This window comes from Tamandua tetradactyla, chromosome 6 (assembly GCF_023851605.1).
Source record: "Tamandua tetradactyla isolate mTamTet1 chromosome 6, mTamTet1.pri, whole genome shotgun sequence".
Taxonomy (NCBI): domain Eukaryota; kingdom Metazoa; phylum Chordata; class Mammalia; order Pilosa; family Myrmecophagidae; genus Tamandua; species Tamandua tetradactyla.
In genome coordinates, this window is record NC_135332.1 from 109,440,538 (window position 1) to 109,461,631 (window position 21,094).

General features: G+C 36.2%; 1 protein-coding gene and 1 pseudogene across 1 annotated transcript in view; both read right to left on the bottom strand.

Moving 5' to 3' along the window:
- Positions 1 to 21,094, bottom strand: part of LOC143688686 (uncharacterized) — a 237,425-nt gene that overhangs the window by 18,726 nt on the left and 197,605 nt on the right. The gene's annotated exons all lie outside the window — the stretch shown is intronic.
- LOC143686273 (RRP15-like protein pseudogene) lies at positions 16,841 to 17,694 on the bottom strand (annotated as a pseudogene).

Genomic DNA, 21,094 nt, shown 5'->3' on the forward strand with positions numbered 1-21,094 from the left:
TAGTGTGTACATCAGCAATTATGGAGTCACACATACAAAGCTCCTCTTCGCCAAGCTCCCCAGGGAGGATGACATAGAGCAAAGGGCACTGCAATGGATATGTAGGTGAGAGTGAGAAGTCTTTGCTGTTTTAAGTCACTGAGACTGGAGTTGGTTGTCTACATAACCTAGCTTACCCTGCTTTATATAGAAATTAGAATAAGGTGTGAAGTGCTGATGTAACCATAAGCTACAAAACATGATATTAGCTCAGGGCTCAAGTAAAAGGTAGCAAAGAAATTTTTATCACTAGAAGGGTAGTAATTCATTTTATGTAACGGCAAAACATTTGATAAAGATTTCGATTTTGAAAACTTTAGAGTTCTAATCATGAACATAGCACAATTGTAGTTTTAGGTAAAAAGGCTGGATGACAAGGTATTAGTAGCATTGTTTATGGCTATTGCTTGCAATTGTCAAGGTATTACAAGGGAGACAGACTCAGAAAAGAACTGCTTTTATATTCCTAATAAACTGCTTTTATTAGGAATAAAAGAGAATAGAGATCGTCCAGAAGTTGGGGAACTTACAGGACAGAGACAACTGCTTTTTCACCCCAAATAGTAAGAAATAAAATTAGGGAATGATTTTGAAGGACTAAGACAGATTCAAACTCGGCCTTAGTATCAGTATCAAATCAAAGTACAAACATTGTGAAAATATCTGAATGGATTAAATAAATCATTTTAATTAGATATAATGCATTAGGGAAAGACACTAAAAGTAGGGAAAGACACTAAAAGCATGATTCCTCACCAAAGACCGTTAGACCCAAGTATCCACAATAATCTATCTACTATTATCTATCTGTCTATCAACTAACTATCAAAATAGGGAGGTGAGAAAGCAAAGAAATGTCACAAATCTAAGGACTATGTCTAGAAAAGAACTGTAGCAATGAGTGGAGGCACAAAGAATGAACTATAATAAAACAGATTAAAATCTTACTAAATTTAACAATTGTAACGCATGCAAAAACCCCCATGAGCCACGACTTAAAAAGTTTGTTATTTTCACGATTAAGAAGACCCCTGGGATCTCTCCTTTTGATGTGTAGGAGTTAGTCCCCAAGGAAGTTGTATTCTCCAATGCTTGCTTCAGATATGGTCAAAGAGGGTAATGGAATAGGAGGAAGCTCCCGCAGAACAGAGTCAGTGTCATAGAGAAGAATGGACTGGGGAGTCCTTCCCAGGGGCAGAAAAGGGGCCCAATCAAAGCACACTCTCTACTCCTAACTGGGGGACCTTACATTTACCTAATGGGATTTCAGAATTCTAAGAACCAGTAACTGTTGTGTGTCTACCATTCTTTCCAAAGTTTTAATGGGGAGATTATCTTAATTCATGAAGAGGAAACAATGGGTTGGCTGAGGGTTGGTAGAGATATTGGGAACAAAAGGAGGAAAAATTATGAATAATTAGATTGTCTTTGGAATTATTTCTAGTAATAAAGATTGGAATTACATTTAAGAGCATTAGTTGCTGGGCTATTTTTCTAGGACATCACCACTTAGTGATACTGCTTTCTGTGGAAGCATGGCATAATTTAGTCTACATTAAAACAAATCAAGCCTGGCATGTAGGATCTGCCATATCCTCCCTCACTTATCTCCATAAATGTAAATTAGACAATGTTGGCCCACATCAAACACCTTCAGTGGATCCCCATTCCCGCCAAGATAAAATCTAAGCTCGTTTAATATGGTTTACAAGGCTCTTCATAAGATCCCTGTTTTTTTCTGCAGCCCCATTTCTTGCTACTAACTTCTTATGCTTTATGCTTTAGAACACCAAAGTATTTAGAGTTTCTTGCTCAGACTCTGTTGCTTCTCCTTATTCATACTTTCCTGGAATACCCTTCCTCCTCCTTTTTTCCTGGTTAACTCCAACTAAGTGTTTAAGACTTATTTCCAGTGTCATCTCAAAGAAGTCTGTGCTGACTGACAGGGTGAGTAAAAGTACTGGCTTTGAACCCCCTTACTCTAAGACCTTACACATTTATCATTAGATAGATCATTATGTTTATCATTTTGTTTATTGCAATAAAGTTATTTATTGATGTTTAATAAATGTTTCTTGAATAAAAGTTTCTGGAAGACGGACTCAGGTATCTCAGAGAAGAATGGACTAGGGAACCCTCCCCACAGAGCAGGATTAGTAGACACTTAAAAATATTTCTCGAATAAGCGGCAATTGCGCAGTCAGAAATGGCAGAATGTGACTATGGTTTACACCCTAACCATCATGGTAGGAATATGTCTGTGCCAATGATGGGTTTTAATTACCAGAATCTCTAATTTTCCATCTGATAGGCCACCTGAATTCTGATAGTATAAGCTAGTCAGTTTTTCCATGCCAGCATATGAGAACAGAATCCAAATGCCTGATCTTTTACCATAGCTTGTTTACTTTCCTAGTTTGGACAAATTGCTGTGAGACAGAATAGAAACTAAGGCAGTAGTTCCTGGGGTGGAGGTCATGGGGGACTGGATATGTGGTAATTGTGATAATATCCTGCCTGATTGTGTAACCATGACTAACACCTTAATGGGCCTTGACACAAGTGATGATCCTTAGAGTGTATTTTTGGACTATGCTGTGAAATAACAGATGTTTTTTTATCAAGGTAATTAGAAAGTTATGGGATTGTCCATAACCACATTAACCATCTCCGCACTCTTCTTCTTCTCTTGTAACATGCATTATCTCTTCTCTGTGGCTACCTCAGTATCCTACTATGTGACCCTTGCCCAAAGTGGAGTTGCTTGAGTGGCTCATGAACCCAGATGGACCGACCACAAAACTCAACTCCAAATCACACTTAATGGTACAGAGACTGTCACCTAACCCTAAATTGACAAGCAAAACACAGTATTATTTGACTTGGTAAAGAAAGATTGAAAGTTGTAAGATGTAAGACTTGAAGAAATCCAGATATTTCTGAGAGAGAATGAAACCAACTTGGAAAGAGAGAAGAAATGAGAGACATAGCTCTTGGCAGATTTGAGTCCCCACTTTGAGCTCTTCCTTCAAGTCAACTACTCTCCCCATGGTGTGAACACAATTTGTTGCATATAGTGAGACAACAAATTTCAGTTTTTCTTCTGCTTATTTGAATTGGATTTCTGCAGACTGCTATCAGAAAAATCTAAACTAATATGTGTCAGGTGCTGAACTTTGTGCTAGTGGCGCAGAGAAAAATTTATTAAGGCCCCTGTCCTAAGTATTTTACATTCTAGTGCAACAATATTGTTTTTTTAAAAAAATTGTATTGACAGATCTTCACGCACATACAGTCCATACATGGTGTGCAATCAGTGGCTCTCAATATCATCACATTGTTGTGTATTTATCAGCTTGATCATTTTTTAGAACATTGGCATTACTACAGAAAAAGAAAAAAGGAAAAAACTCATATATCCCATATCCCTTACCCCTCCCTCTCATTGACCACTAGTATTTCCATCTACCCAATTTAACAATAATGTTTTAAGGTGAATGATTACTTTTACATATATTATCCTATTTATTATTTTAGAAACTCCATTAAATAAATTTAGCATTGTAGTAGATCCAAGATATTCCTAATAGATACATGAAGAAAACTTTGAGAATTTCAAAGTTGAAGGTATAGTGGAAAAGTAGACCCTTCACTGTAGGCTTTACATTAACAAGCGGAATATTGGAATTGAGGGTGTACTCATTCCTGTCACAGTATCAGAGACATTATCAAATTAGGCATTTTGTCTATTTTATTTACCCGCAATTTTTAAGAGCTATATATTTTTTTTCTTTCATTTTTCTTCCATCACCAATAATAGCAGATAGCTTTCTTGGAAGGTTAGTTTTCCTAAGAAGCAAAACTACTAAAGAGCTTCCTGAAAATTACTGCTTAAGTGACATCAAAGAGGAAATAACTCTATTGAAATGTACGTGGATGGTGGTAAGTTGACGAGGCTCACTTAGACTCACAATAAACATGATTCAAATGGATACCTCACCCAAATGACAAATTATTTCATGTCATGGGCCTTTGGGATGATTCTAATATAAATTTAGTCACAAATGTTCAATTATAGAATAGTCGTGGCCTATTGTATTTACAGATAAGGAAAATAAGAATCAGAGATGGAAACTGACATCAAGATAATAAATACTTCAGCAAAGGAGGCTTGACTTGGAATTCAAACCATAATGACTGTTTTTCTGATTCTAAGTCCCTTGTCTTTTAAAGTACAGAGAACAATAGTTCAACTCTATGGTGGATTAAAGATGGTCACAAGCTCTTTGACATTCCTTTCCTCAAGAGGCAGAGCGTATGTCTCCTCTGCTTGCAACTGGGTGGGCTCTATGAGCATTTCGATAGACAGAATATGGTGGAAATGACATTGTGCCAGTTTCTGGGTCCTGTCCTTAAGAAACTGACAGGTTCCACTTCCTGTTTCTTGGAATATTTACTCTGAGAAGCCAGCCTCCATGTATGCAGTCTGACTACTTGAGAACACTACTTTGTGAGAAGCCAAAGTCATGTGAAGAGACCATGGAGGATGAGACACCATGTGGAGTAAGAGAGAGGCAAGATGCTAGTTAGGCATAAGAGTGGCAAAGCTAGTTTAGACATAGATAGCCAGGCCCAGTGACCCCAGCTGACAACAAGTGGATCAAATGTAAACTATCCAGCTGAAGCCATACAGAATTCCTGACTCCCAAATTTTCAGCAAAATAAAATAGCTGTTTGGGGACACTAAACTTTGAGGTAGTTTGCTATGCAACAGAACAGAAATAGGTACCTAGAAGTGGGGTATTGCCATTACAAAAACTTAAAGTACATGGCATTAGTTTTAAGACTGGTTAGTGGCTGAGACAAAAAAAGGCCTCAAAGAGAGTGTTGATGGAGGCTGGAAAGACAGGAAGTTATTATTAGGGGGTTGTAGGAGGGAGACCCATGTTGTATAGTGGCAAAATAGTCACCTGAGGCATTGTGGAAAATGTAAAAATGTACTTAATAAACTGTTGGATCTGGCTAAGAATGTTAAAAATGCCAACTGGTTCTTGTATCTGCATAGGATAAAATATGGAAGGGAGAAATGAGCTAAAAAAAGAAACTGTTTAACTTTGAGTAGAATTTAGAGGAAATATGTAAGAGACAGCACTTTCTGGGTTTGAATACAAAACAATTTCTCATCTGTTTTCCAGTCAACAGAATGTCTTTAAATTAAGAAATAAGCCTCCAAGTAAAGGTCAAATCCAGGGTAGTAAAACAAAGCCTTAAAATTATAAATACCTTTGATGAAACTCAGAAAAAGTTAAAATGACCCTTTCAGCTACACAAAAGTTTTCTAAAGATTCTATAAGATTTGATAAGGATTTTAAGAGTGTGTGTCATAGACCCTTTCTACTAAACAACAGGGATTCTAGTAATCTTATTTAATAATCTAGAATCTTATTATTAGAATCTGCTATTGTCCAATGGCAGCTTTGCATAGGGCCTAAGGAAGAGAAGACCATCTCAAAAAGATTTGTGGGTACAAGTTTTGTCTAATGGAATGGATTATCAGCTTTCCAGAGGGCCTAAGGAAGAGTAGAGCACCTCAAAAAGATTTGTGGGCATCAGTTTTGTCTGATGGAATAGATTATCATTGGATACACTGGAATCCCATTGGTCTTGTGAAGGAACTATACCACTTTGGGCTGAAAGGGTCAGAAAAAATAGCAATTAAAAAGAAGGCTTTGGACTCCCAAACTAATACAGTAAGGAGTCAGGCTGATAAAATTACTCTGCTGAAAACCCAGACTATTTATTATGGCAAAGGAAGAACGACTCAGAGGGAAGAACCAAGAGATCAAAATTCAGAATCAAGAGCCAGCAATGATCATTGCAGAACCAAAGGTGAGAACCATGCCCTATCAAAGAACAGGCAACATGCTACTGGCTGGATGTCAGAGTTGTTATGGAACAGTGACTGCTGTGTGCTTCCTGTTTCCCTCCTTGTAAAAAGGACTGTCTATACAGATTTTCCTATGCCTGCCTCAGCATTGTGTGTTTGTCTGTGTGTATGTGTGAGGAGCATGTGCTTTGTTTGTTTATTTATTTTTTTGTAGTACTTTTTTTTTTTTTTTACATGGGCAGGCACCGGGAATCGAACCTGGGTCCCCTGGCATGGCAGACGAGCATTCTTGCCTGCTGAGCCACCGTGGCCCACCCTTTTTGTAGTATTTTAGATTGAGAGGATGTATACCCAAGGAATGAAACCTAAGAGGGCTGTCTGTGCCTGGATCTGAGATCTGGAGCCTGGAACCTAAGCTCAGTGCCACAATGGGATGAGACATGGGCCTGTGCAAGGGATTAGTACATTTTGCATGTGGGCAAAATACAAATAACTTGTGACCATGGGAAAAACAGTAACAGATTAAAGATGGTCACAAATTCTTTGATTCTCCTCCCATTGATAAGTGGCAGTCTGTGGGCCTCTGCTTGAAACTGGTCAGGTTCTGTGACTGTTTTGATCAGTGAAATATGACAAAAGTGAAGTTGTGCCAGTTTTTGGATCCAAGTGTTAAGAGATGGGCAACTTTCCCTTCTTGTGTTTTGAAATCCTTAGTCTTGGAAGCCAGCTACACTTAAGAAGTATGACTATTGTGCTGGTTTGAAAGGAAGTATGCCCCCTAAGAAAAGTTATGTTTTACTTTAAATCCCATTTCATAAAGGTAGAATAATTTGTATTCAATATTGTATGTTTGAAACTGTAATCAGATCATCTCCCTGGATGATGTGATTTAGTCCAGAGTGGTTGTTAAACTGGATTAGGGGACTACATGTCTCCACCCATTTGGGTGGGTCTTGATTGGTTTATTGGAGTCCTATAAAAGAGGAAATATTTTGGAGAATGAGATTCAGAGAGAGCAGAACAATGGAGCAATGAGATGCAGAGAATCCACGAGCCAGCAACCTTTGGAGATGAAGAAGGAAAACGCCTCCCGGGGAGTTTCATGAAACCAGAAGCTAGGCGAGAACATCAGCAGATGGCGATGCCATGTTCGCCATGTGCCTTTCCAGCTGAGAGAGAAGCCCTGACTGTGTTCGCCACATGCCTTCTCACTTGAGAGAGAAACCCTGAACTTCATCGGTCTTCTTGAATCAAGGTATCTTTTCCTGGATGCCTGTGACTGGACATTTCCATAGACTTGTAATTGGGACATTTTCTGTGCCTTAGAACTGTAAAACAGCAACGTATTAAATTCCCCTTGTTAAAAGCCGTTCCATTTCTGGATATTGCATTCTGGCAGCTAGCAAACTAGAACAACTAAACTGATTCCACCACACTGTGTGAAGCCCAAGTCACGTGGAGAATGGGTGAGAAAGAAAGGGCAAAGTGAATGATGTATCAGGTATATGAGTGAAAGAAGCATCTTGGAAGTAGATCTCCCAGTCCTAGCCACCCCAGCCGATACCTCATGATTCAGAAACAAACCCTTCCAGAATTCAATGTCTATAAAAATCATGAGCAAAATAATCTGGATGTTTAAAGTCACTAAGTTTGGGGTAGTTTATTGCACAACGGTAAATAATGAGAACATTTTCTAGTTTGAATTCACAAGTTAAATCAAAATCACTTGCTTTTGTCATTCATAGAAATTATTAATTGCACAAATTCATTAACATCCTAAGGTTATTTTAAGATTATAGTTGAGGTAGATTAATTGTAAAAAAATTTCTAATTATTCCTATTCTTATATCTATCTCTTTCAAATGTGACTTTGAAATTCCTCCCATTAAGAAGTGAAGTCAACTTCTCTGCCCTTTGAATCCCTATGCCCCTGTGACTTTTGGACAATAGAATATGGTAGAAGTGTCAATGTCTCAATTCAGTGTCTGGGTTTTAAGAGGCTTGCATGCTTCTGCTCTTTCTCTCTTCTCTTTAGGCCTCTGAACCTGAAGAAACGAGTCATTCCATCTGACATCCTAGGTGACCACAAATTTATTAATAAGCCCAGTTGCTCTTATTAACATGTTCTTCAGAAGAACAATCCAGTTGGACCTAGTCTAAATTGTCAACCCCCAAAACCATGAACTAAAAAGTGGTCATAGTTTTGTTTTAAGCCATATATTTCTTAAACAGCAATAGCTAACCAGTACAGCACGCTTCTATTTGATTTACTTCTGATCAAGAACAAAGTTCTTGATCAACCAAGCAATATTGGTTGGTCTGTCCAGTTTTAATAACTTATTTTTATTTCCTTATGTCTTTAAGTTTGAAACCAAAGCACTACTTCAAATATATCTCTATGAGGTTGGAGCCAATGAGAAGAATACAGTAACTTTTCTGTAATATACTTGCCAAAAATGTAAAACCTGAATGTAATCATAAGAAAATATTGACAAACTCAAACTGACAGATAAGACTTCAAAGAAAAGTATCAAGGTGATAAAAGTCAAGGAAAGACTGAGGAATCATTCCAGATTGAAGGAGACTAAAGAGGCATGACAACAAAATGTAGTGATTCTGGACTGATTCTGGATTAGACTGTAGTAATGAATCAATGTTAATTTATCAATTTTGATTGTTGTATTGTGGTACTGTAGGCGTCTATCCTTGTTTATAGGACTTTTATACTAAAGTCTTGGGAGGTTTTGGGGCATAATAAAGATAATTTGTTCTCAACTGGTTCAGTTAAAAAAAGTTCAAAAGAAATATAGAAAACAATATTAATGGTAGGAGAGTATGGGCTCCATAAGACAATAAAAAACAGGCATCACACTCATAGGTCAATAATTTGTTCTTTATAATCAGTCTCACTGCACAAAAAAATGATAATGAGACCATTTCCCATTATTTTAAATGAGAAAATTATATGGTTAGCATATCAATCCACGATGCCCAACCAATTTCCCTAAAATGTTACTAAAACATAGCAATATCAGAAACATCATGCTAGGATGTAAAAAGTTTAAAACATCATTTTCTCTTAATCTCACAAAGGATAGGTCAAGCCTACTTAAAATTAGGCCTAAGAGTCACCCCCAAGAGAACCTCTTTTGTTGCTCAGATGCAGCCTCTCTCTCCAGCCAACACAACAAACAAACTCACTGCCCTTCCCCTGTCTATGTAGGACATGACTCCCAGGGGTGTGGACCTTCCTGGCAACATGGGACAAAAATCCTAGAATGAGATGGGACTCAGCATCAAGGGACTGAGAAAACCTACTTGACCAAAAGGGGGAAGAGTGAAATGAGACAAAATAAAGCGTCAATGGCTGAGAGATTCCAAACAGAGTCAAGAGGCTATCCTGGGGGTTATTCTTATGCATTAAATAGGTATCACCTTGTTAGTCAAGATGTAATGGAGAGGCTAGAGGGAACTGCCTGAAAATGTAGAGCTGTGTTCCAGTAGACATGTTTCTTGAGGATGATTGTATAATGATATACCTTCACAATGTGACTGTTTGATTGTAAAAACCTTGTATCTGATGCTCCTTTTATCTACCTTATCAACAGGTGAATAAAACATACGGAATAACAATAAATACTAAGGGGAACAAATGTTAGAATAAACTTAGATTGAAGTGCTCATGATCAATGAAAGGGGGGCAAGGGGTATGGTATGTATGAATTTTTTTCTGTTGTCTTTTTATTTCTTTTTCTGAATTGATGCAAATGTTCTAAGAAATGATCATGATGATGAATATGCAACTATGTGATGATATTGTGAATTACTGATTATATATGTAGAACAAAATGATCCTATGTTGAGAATGTTTGTGTTTATTGTTACATTTTTTTAAAAATTAAAAAATAAAAAAATTGAAAACAACAAAAAAAAACATGATTTTCTGATCCCCAAACAATTAACATGATTGTTAATAAACTATTGCTTCGTATGCAATATCCCAGACATAATCCCCTTCTTTGCCACTTAGAGTTGGCTTTTCCAAATGGTCTACACATTATGATATTGATAGGATTATGATATTCTATCAATTTTGTTTGAAATGTATCATGTGACTTAGTTTTAAAATTTTGGTATGGGGTTTTAGAGAAAAACAATTTTTTTTTACATAAAAAGTGGTGAAAAATGTTGTACTGAAAGATAAGTTTCCTCAATGAACATAGCAGTAAATATGCAATAAAATCCAAAAGGCATTATTAATGGGAAATTGTTACCTGGGCAGAAAAATGGGTTCTGCCTGCACAACAATCACTTCAGCTGAGCATCTGCATTGGTTTTCTAGGGTTGCTGTAACAAATTCCCATCAACTTGGTGACTGAAAACAACAGAAATTTATTCCTTCACACTTTTGGAAGCCGGAATTCTGAAATAAAGGTATTGGCAGGGCATCCAGAGTTTCAAAACCGTTATTTCAAACAGTTCTTGCCTGTTTAATAGTTGTTCTGGTAAAGGACTAAATCCTGGAGCTACCTACTTCATCATCTTCCCACAGTCCTGATTTCAGAGAAATTTAAAAGCATGAGTTTAAAGGAAAAGCACACATTTACAGCAAATAAGAAATGAAAGTATTAAATATTATAGAAAGAGTCCATGCAAATTAATAAGAAAAAACTCTAATAAGACACTGGTAGGTCTGAGGGAAAAGTACAAAAAGATAGCTTATAAGAGAAGAAATGCAAATGGTGAAACAAATATATGGAAAAAATAACTTTGCTAGTAGTTAAATAAATGAAACTCATAATTCTGAGGTATCATAGCCATCTATCTAATTTATAAATAATTTATTCGTCATTAATTTGAATCTGTTAAATTAGAAAAGTCATTTAACATATTACAATACCCAGTGGCAACGAAGGGTGTGGTAACTAACTGGATACTCTGCCCATGGCTAATGTCAGTATGAAAGAACAGAACCTTTCTGGAAAGTAATTTGGCATGTTTATCCAAGAGCCATTAAATGTCAATGCTCTTTGATCCATTATGCATTTGGAATTCTCTATTCTTTTTGCACCAAAATGATCATTACAAACTTGTTTATAATAGCAGAAAAGAGTGTCTATGTTAGGCGAAGCAGCACACAAACTATCTAATGGTTAAGTAAACTATGGAGCCAACACTTTTAAAGTAGTATGACACAATCAAAATAACTTTATAAATAGATGAAACAACGTTGAAGTAAAAAACAAAATTGTATACACTATGTAATTATACAACTTTGTCACACAAGAGTCAATAAGCAGTGAGATTATACACCAGAATATTAACAGTGGATGTAAAAAGTGATGGGATGATAAATAATTTAAAAAATTTTTCTCTATTTTTTCAAGTTAGCAAATAACACGTATTGCCATTATATTAAAAAAATAAGGAAAAAGAAAGAGGACATATGATGTTACAACAGTAGTCTGTTTCTATACAACTTTTTAATAAGCATCACCAAAAGTCCCTAAAATCATATAGATTCTGGTGACTCACTCTGGAAAGTATAACTGGAAGGTTGTAGACCTCTGGAAAAAGCCAGTATCTTACTAGGAGCTGATGACAGCTCTGAGAGAGTCTGAGTTCATGCAGCAACCTGCCCAAGGAGACTTTCCATACAGTCATAGCTGCTGTGACACTTTATGAGGATTCATAAATACATCAAACCCTTCCTGGTCAGCAAATAAGCCTGGTAGTTAGGTGTTTTTGTCTATGCACAACATAAAGTGTGTCTGTTTTCCAACACTTTATAAGGTTAGGGTCTCAGATTTTTCCACTATAAAACTACTCTGAGGAAAGAAATCTGCATTTCCACGATAAAGTGTGTTTTTAATGTAGAGCAATCATTGAACGAGGATCCTTTTTTTTCCCCCAAGATCATTTAAAAAGTTGAAAATGGATTTGCACTGGTAGTGTTTTAAATCAAGGAAGTGCATTGGTGATATAATTTTACTTGTAGTTTGCTGCTTCTTAGAGTGGAGGATATTTAAAATGAATGTAATACAGTAGGGGGTAAATCTTCCAGTGAACTTTACAATTCTATCAGCAAAACACCAGGGGAGAAAGAATATCATGTTCTCTTTGAATTACATTTTTGCAACCTGAGATTCAAGTTCAGGTTTCTTGACGCACCTGGGCATTGAATCTGAATTAATTATTGTGTCCAATTTCCTCCACCTAGTCCCGAAGACAAGTGCAAACAAGCCAGCCATGGTTACCCCATGGCCACTAGAGATCATATCAAAGGAAAGTGCAGAGCGGCGCAATGTTCTACTAGTACAAATTTATCAGTTGAGAAGGACAAAAGGGAGAGTCAGGTTGGCACAAATTGGAAGCTACTGGATACTCTTAATACCTTTTGGTTTAATTCACACCTTCCAGGTATAGAATAAACACATCACAAAGAACTTTGCCCTAATGATTAAAGCAGGTGGGGCTTTTGTTTTGTTTTGTTTCTTACTCTAGGAGCAATTAGCTGAGCACAATCTATAATGGAGAAGGCAGCCTCATGCCAGATTGCCTGTGTGCTAATGGAGTTGTCACCCATTCTTATGGGGAAAATTGTTCTTTATGACAGGTCTGAGATTTGCCTTCCTCAAAGAGTGACTCATGAAAACAAAAAGCCGTTATAGGTTGTTCTCAGGTTCCTGCTTCTCTAAAGACTGAAAGGACTGGCACCAATTCTCAAAATGTTTAATTTTAATTTTCTGCAACGTTTCAAGTCCCCAATAAATAATTACTGGTTAAATAAAATAATTTTATCATTTTGTCCTCTAAAAAGTATTCCCTTGCCCTCAGATTGTCTTTTTGTCTTAGCTTTAATTCTGCATAAAATCTATTAATGAAGTATTCCAAAGACTGCCCTCAGGAGAAGAAAAAATAAAATTGTTTTTCATATTTTCTTTATTAGATATATACTTGAAGAATCCCTCCTCTTTAATGTAAGTTTTGTGGCACAATTCTTAAGTATGTGACTATGCATACTGGGTTTAATTCCTTTCAGTGGAGTATTTTTTAAATAAAAATAAATATTATTACTAATAAATTTTCATCAATAGTAACAAACAAAAGCTACTCGAGAGTTTATGCGGCAATGTGATTAGGGAGTGGATGAGAGTCAGACAGACCAGGCCTTAGAATCCCAAGGTAGTAAGTGTCAAAGCTGGAATGATACTGTCACTCTAGTGGCTATTGTTCCTGGTGCTGTTTTATTATTTCTATATGGTTGAGATAAATATGAGGTGAGGAGCAGGGAGTAGAGTGTCAAGAGATATAGAGGTAAGCTGGAGCCAGATCATGAAAGGTATGGCTTCTTAGTTTGGACTTAAGTCATAAGTCATAACTTCCATAAGGTTGGTGGAAACCACTGGAAAATTATGACTTAGGAAAATGACATGCTTTAGACATCCTAGCTGCATACGGACAACGGATGGCAAGGGGAAAGATTGGAGGCATGGCTTGTTATGATAATACAGTGGTTCAGGTGAGAGATGATACTGGCTTGGGTTGAGCTATAGACAGTAGGGTAAGGACAGAAATGGACAAATTCTGAATATATCTAAATGTTACAATCTTGAGGACATGGACATCAGTTGAAGTGTCGAGAGTGACTACAATGGTACAGTATTAAAAGACTGACATACTAACAGTTTACTTTTCCTCTGGTATATGCTGTGCATTAACAGGGTTCATCTGAGACATGGTCATTGAATCCAAAAGAATAATAGATTTAGATAATTTTATGCAGGCATTTGGACAAGAAGCCTTTCAATAGCTAACTGACTCCTCACATCATCAACTTCAGGAGCTGGCCATCATAATGCATTCTAGAAAATCGCACTTATTATAACTTTTATTATTTATTTTTCTAACTTAAAAAAATAATTTCAAACTTACAGTGTAGTTGCAAAAATAATACAAACCCCATTCAGATAATTCCAACACACTCCAACCCCCAGATACCCAGCTCTACCAATTCTAACATTTTGCCACCTTTGCCATTTCTCAATTTCTCATCTATCTACATCTGTGTATCTATATCTATCTATGATCCATTTAATATATTTGTCTGTTGATCATTGATCTATCATTTTTTGAATATTTGAAAGAAGGTTGCACACATCACACTTTTGAACACATGATACCACCATGTACATTTCTATGAGCAAGGATATTTATTCACTTATGCAATCACTTTAAGTACAGTTATCAAGTTTAAAAAATTTAACATAGCTATAAAGTTTACATTCTACATTATAATTTTTTTCTGTTGTACCAATAACATCATTTTGAGCCTTTTCTTCTCCATTCTTAGACCCTATCTAGTCTCAGGTATTGCATTTAGTTGCCATTATCTCTTTAGTTTCTCTTTCTTTTTTGTTGAATTGTGGAACATATATACAATATAAATCTTCCCATCTCAACCTCTCCCAAGCACACCATTCAGGGGGATTAATCCCATTCACTATGCTGAGGTACCCTCACAATCTTTCCCTTTACCCCAGACAAAAACCTACACTCATTTTGCAATAATTCTCTTCTGACCATGCACTACACCCCTGGTAACCTGCACTCTATTTTATGTCTCTATAAGTTTATATATTCTCTGATTTTTTTTTGAGGTTACCATGAGCCATAAATTTAACATCCTAAATCTATAACAATCTTGACTTGATACAACTTAACTTCAATAGCATACATAAACTATGTTCCTATACTCCTCCATCTCCCACTTTTAAGTAGTTCTTGTCACAAATCATGCATTTATACATTATAAGTACAAAACTATTGATCTATCTTTACATTATATGCATTTGCCTTTTAGATCTTGTAAGAAGTACAAAGTAGAATCACAAATAAAAAATATAATAGTGTTGGCATTTATATTTACTCTTGCCATTATCTCATTATTATCATTTCTTCATATGGCGTCAATCAATTGTCTAGTGTCCTTTCCTTTCAATGTGCAAAATTCCCTTTAGCACTTCTCTGTAGCCTAGTGGTGATGAAGTCCTCCAGCTTTTGTTTATCTTGGAATGTATTAATCCTGCCCTCATTTTTGAAGGGCAGTTTTGCCAGATATAGAATTCTTGGTTGGCATTATTTCTTTTTTTTCTTTTTTTTTCTTTCAGCATTTTCAGTATGTCCTCCCATTGCTTCTTGCCTCTATGGTTTCTGGTGAGAAATTGGCACTTAATCTTATTGAAATTTCCTTGTATGTGACACATTATTTCTCTTTTGCAGCTTTCAGAATTCTCTCTTTAATTGGCATTTGACAGTTTAATTTTAACATGGCACAGTGTGGGTCTATTTGGGTTTATACTGCTTGGAGTTCGTTGAACATGTGTGCTAGTGTATTTTGCTAAATTTGGGAAATTTTGCCACTGTTTCTTTAAATATTTTATCTGCCCCTTTCTCTCTTTCTTTTCCTTCTGGGATATTCACAATGTGTAGATAGTATGCTTGATGGTGTCAAACTGGATGATTTCAATTGCCTTTCTTAAAGTTCACTAATTCTTTCTTCCGTCAACTCCAAAACTCCAATCTTCTGCTGAACCCCTTAGAGAGTTTCTTTTCTGTTTTTTTTTTTTTTCTTTTTTTTTTTTTGCATAGGCAGTCACCAGGAATCGAATCTGGATTTCCAGAATGGCTGGCAAGAACTTTTTGCCTGCTGAGCTGCCATGGCTAGCCCAACTCCTGAGAGATTTTAAATTTTCAATTATTGTGGTCTTCAGCTCTGTTTGGCTCTTTTTCATAATTTCCATTTTTCTATTGATATTATCCTTGTATTCATCTACTTTTTCTCTGATTTCCTTTAGTTCTTTGACATTTTTTTAAAGAAACTGTTCACTTTTGTTAAATAATTACTTTATAAACTTTAGATCTTAGACCCAGTTTCAAAGAAATCTTGGAATGATATTAAACATTTCTCTTCCTTTTTGTTTAACAGGTAGATACTAAAAGTCTCCCAATTTAATAACTTGTAGTGCAAAACTAAGGAATCAAGTTTCAAATCAGATGCATCATTCTGATATAGACTATCTGCTGTCTGACTCCACCATCTCATTAGCCAGCCCATAAACATAATTTAAGCCAACTCAAATATTTAGGCAAAAAAAGAAACTAAAACATTTCAAATACACTTCCTAAGAAATCATGTTTCATTGCATAACTCAAACATAAGAGTTTCATCTCATTAAATCTCTCATGCAAAAATGATCTGAAATTTAAAATAAATCTAAGTTGTTATTTATAGTACTTAGTATATAAAAGGAAATATTATAAAAGTAGGAATTTGGAATATTTCTTAAACCAAAATATTTTCCAGATTATCTAAAAATAAAATCACCACCCAAAATCAGAAACACTATAACTTTAAATTTTACTGCAATAAAATTTACAGTAAAAACTATTTCACTCAATAGCTCATCAAAACAAACAGACACCAACCCTCTTCCCCCAAATGCATAAATACACGGATCTATCAATTGGAAGGCAGAGGAGTATTAACTTCAAACAGTTCATTTTAATTATGAATTGGTATTGCTATTTTTAGAAACATTAATGATACTCTATCAATGCACCAATATTCATGACTAATAGTAAACTTGTAAGGATACTGGCAATTGTATATCTTACTGGCCAAGCAGAAATATTTACTTTTATGAAATGTTTTGAGAAACAATTCTAAAAATTTTACAAGGCTTGAAAATATAGTTTAATAAAGTCTAATGTGAAAAAAGGAAACATCAAAATTCGTAAAAGTAAAAGTCTTTTGGCTTTCTTATAAATGGTATCCTTATAATTCCCCATCTTTTATACCACCCAGAATTTCTCCAGGAAAAATAAAGTGAAGATTTTTGCTTCCTATGTAACTCATGTGTTAGAGTTACTTCCATATCCTGGTCTACTGTTATCTGGTCCATCACTTTCTTTGTCCCAGTCTTTCATAGATGGTCCCATCATGAAAGCATCATTTAGAATAGTCTATCCTGGGTCCTGTTCTGATTTCATTTCAGCTTGTTTGGCTTTTGGGTTCCTCCCAGTAGAACTTTTTTTCATTTGTACTTCCATTCATTCCTCCAAGAATACTGATGAAATCTTTCTTGGAAACTGCTGATATCAATTCAGCATGCTTTCCAATACAGCTTTCAACTTCTTCAACCTTTTTATCAACAGTCTTTTGATGCTTCTGAACAGCATTAAATAACTGCACCACACCCCTCACAGTAATTCTCTGAAGATTTCTCTCTGTTTCTTTGTCTTTGACAACATCTGGCTTTACTCTATCATTTCCCATTCCCATTTCTTATCAAGCTATTTTCTTTTCTCTAGTCTCTTTTGCTTTAATTTTTCTTTTCCAGCTCTCTGTTTTTGACCAAAATGATGGGTTTACTCTTGGGAGTTTTTTTATTAAGGGTCTTAGCCATGGCATTTGCCCAGCCTGTATTAGTTCCAACACCAGATTCGGCAGTATTCTAATTTTCTTTGTCACAGAGTTCAACATCATCCTCTTTGCCAGCTTCCATTGCTTCAGCATCAGAAGAAAACCTATCCTTTTCTGATCCACAGCTTCCTGCAGAACCTCCGCTGTCTGCAGTGTCTTTGTATTCATCTTCCAGCTCTGACGCTGCAACCCTGGCTGCTGTTTTCATCTTGTTTTTCTTTGCTAGGGAATTTTTCAGCTTTTTCCTCGGAGTCACATGTGATTCCTGAACAGCCATGGCCATTCCTGCTCACTGGAAACTCAATCTATTCTTTTGTCCGTGTCCTCCTTTAGTTCTATTTCCTTTAGTAATTTGAGCATAGTTAGGATCATGTTTTAAGTCTTGTCTGGAATGTCCCAGGTCTGATCCCCCTCATTGATAGATTTTAATGCTTTACAATTCTTCTTTGCCTTCTTTTTTCTTTATATGCTGTGTGGAAACTTTTGTTGAAACCTTGACATTTTGATATTTTTAGTGTGTTATTGCTGGAGTTTAGACTCTGAGGCATCTGTTCCTTAAGCTTGTATCCAGCTAGTGTTATGACTAGAGTAACAAAACTAAAAGGTAACAAAGAAGACACCTTTCCTGTCTTTGTTGGTTGACCCGTGTGAGTGTTCTCCTTCAGAGCTTATCTATACAATGAATTTAGAGAATACTCCAAATGGGCCAAAACACAAGGGCCTCCCAGCATCTTGTCTTGAGCATGTGTGCTTGGCCCGAGAAATTCTCCTCTTTACATGGCCATGAATGGCCCCTCTTCCCTAGGAAACAGTTTTCTCAAGATCTAGGAAACAGTTTTCTCAAGCACTGAATGTATGACCTCAACAATCCTTGCCCTAGGCAGCACAACTTGACTTCTCTCCCACAGCATTCTGTAGGAGAGTTTTGTGAGCTCTTTCCTATTTGCAGGACAAGTTGCGGGATCAGGAGTCCCTCAGGCCACCACCAGACAGACTGTTAGACTTATATGCTCCATATGTGTACAAAAGGTATACTCTACTCACTCTGAAACAGGACCAGGAATCTGCTCTGGGAACATGGACTGGCTCTGGACTGAACTTTTCAGTGGACTTTTTCTTGATTTGAAGCTCGCACTGTTACTACAGTTCTTTAAATGTTTTCTGGAGCTTTTAGAAAGACGTTTCTGCCAATTCTTGCTGGTTGTTCAAAGCTTCTGTGGAGGGAGGTTTGAAGCTCTGAAGCTTTCCACTCCACATCTTGAGTCCAGTTTTTATAATTTTTAGACTCATAATTGAGAAGTCTAAATCTTTCATGCATCAGTACAGTAACATTCATTTTTCTTTATTTTAAAATACATTTTTAACTATCTAGATTAGGTACCACAATCTCCAATTCTTTAAACTGTGAGTAGCTGCATGCCCTGTTTATACTTTTCCCTTGATATTCTTCTTCTGAGATATAATTCAACTTTGAAAGAAAAACTAGATGTTTCAAGTGTATTGAATTCAGAGCACTGATAGAGTACGAAAATAAGTATACTATGATCATACAGTATCTTACTGAATAAGCAAATCAGAATTGACAAATAGCTTAAAATATAGAGTATGATATATATATATATATATATATATATATATATATATATATATATGTTTTTTTTTCTTTTCTTTTTTTTCTTTTTGCATGAGCAGGCTCTGGAATTGAAACTGAGTCTCCAGCATGGCAGGTAAGAATTCTGCCACTGAGTCACCATTGCACCATCCATGTTTTAAAGTATGATATATTTTGTAAGACTGCTTGTTTTCTCCTAAAAGACTAATTTTGACCTCAAATTCACTTGATTGTTTTACATTGAGAAATAATTCCTTGAATCCAGGAATCAAAATGCCAATTGAATACTTCGTATTTTAAAATTTTAATGTGTTACTTTACAGTGCAGTTATTTATCTTTTGATGACAAGGAAATAATTGTAGTCTTTTTTGTGAAAAAAGAAAATGTCTATATTATAACATGTCTGTTTCTGTTTTAACTCAGAGCATAACATTTAGGTCACATACACTTTTCAAAAGCATGCACCTGAATTTATGTATATTAGCTGAAAAAGAATTAATTAATTAGTTATAATTAATAAACAGTTAACATTAATGATGACAACTATTTGTCTTTGTATAAGCTGTAGGTTGCCAAGTGCTGTTATTTCTCTTTATCTGTATTTATCATCTCAGAGTTCTACAACGTAAGCAAGCTAGGTATTAATCTTCTTTTTTTAAAATAGATGAGAAAACAGAACCTGAGGCACCAAGAATTTTTCTCAAAAATCAAGTGCTGCTGACAGAGAAGTAGATTGGTGAACAATGGTGTATACTTATGAACAAAGTTTGTGGTTCTACAAAAAGGAACAAAGTCGTGAGGCATACAATGATATGAGCGAACATGTGGGACATCTGATGAGACAAGATAAGTCAGAAACAAAAGAACAAGAACAGTATGTCACCTTTAGAAAATGCTTATAAGAAAACAGGGGCCTAGAGTGTAAGCTTTTAGAGTAGACACATTAGTCTGGAGTGGTGATTAATATTTCTGGATTTTGAGAGACTGTTTTATACGTACAACCTGATATTTAGAGATAAGAATGAAGTCGAAAAGGTTAGGGTTAAAGTAATTCAGAATTTAGGGGTAAGAAAGACAGTGTCTATATTTCAGAACCACACATACTCTTTGACACCAATGGAAGAAAGGTTTATTTGATCTGGCACTGAATTTTTCTGTAGTGGATAATCTAATTCGACCTATCTGTATAGCTCATTTGAACAACTGAAACACAGGGAGCACAGAATAGGAAAGAGGTCCTTTAATCCTGTATAGATTATTGTAATGCCTGGATACATCCTAGAGTATATTAAGCAGATAATCAAAAAAGTATTGGCAAAGTCCCCTGAAGGAGGGGAGAAAGAATATGGAACTATCCATCAGGGAATCCTCTGATACTGTGTCAAACTTTAGGGGCACCAAAATCAATAGGCCATGCCCTCGATCATGAGGTTTATTGTTGTGAAGCTTACGTAGGTACCGGAGAACCTTAGACTACCTATAGGAATGCTTAAGAGTTACTTCTGGAGGACCTGTGCTGTTGCTTAGATGTGACTTCAGTCTTTTTAAGCCCAACTCTGCAAGTGAAATCATTGTCCTCTCCACTACATGGGACATGACATCCAGGGGTGAAAGTCTCCCTGGCAACGTGGGAGATGACTCCCAGGGATGAATCCAGACCTGGCACCATGGGATCAACTATTCCATCCTGACCAAATGGGGGAAAAGAAGCGTAATTAAAGTATCAGTGGCAGAGAGAGTTCAAATAGAGTCAAGAGGCTACTCTGGAGGTTGGTTGCTCTTATGCAAGCTTCAGGTAGACCTTGTTATCTATCATAACCTGCCAACCTCCAACCAGGACCATTCCAGCCAATCCTAAAGAACACCTAGGGAAATACATAAGATTACAGAAGGGTAATCTTGCACTAGAGTAACTTTCCAGAAACCTACAACATCCAGATGGGTCCTTGGTCCAGATAAGTCCTAAAACCTAGCCCAGCCTCTCCAGAACATCAGATAGTTCCATCTCCCTACCCCATATTAGTGATAGGCCCTCCCAATATAAAAAATTAAGAATTGCCAAAGCCCAAA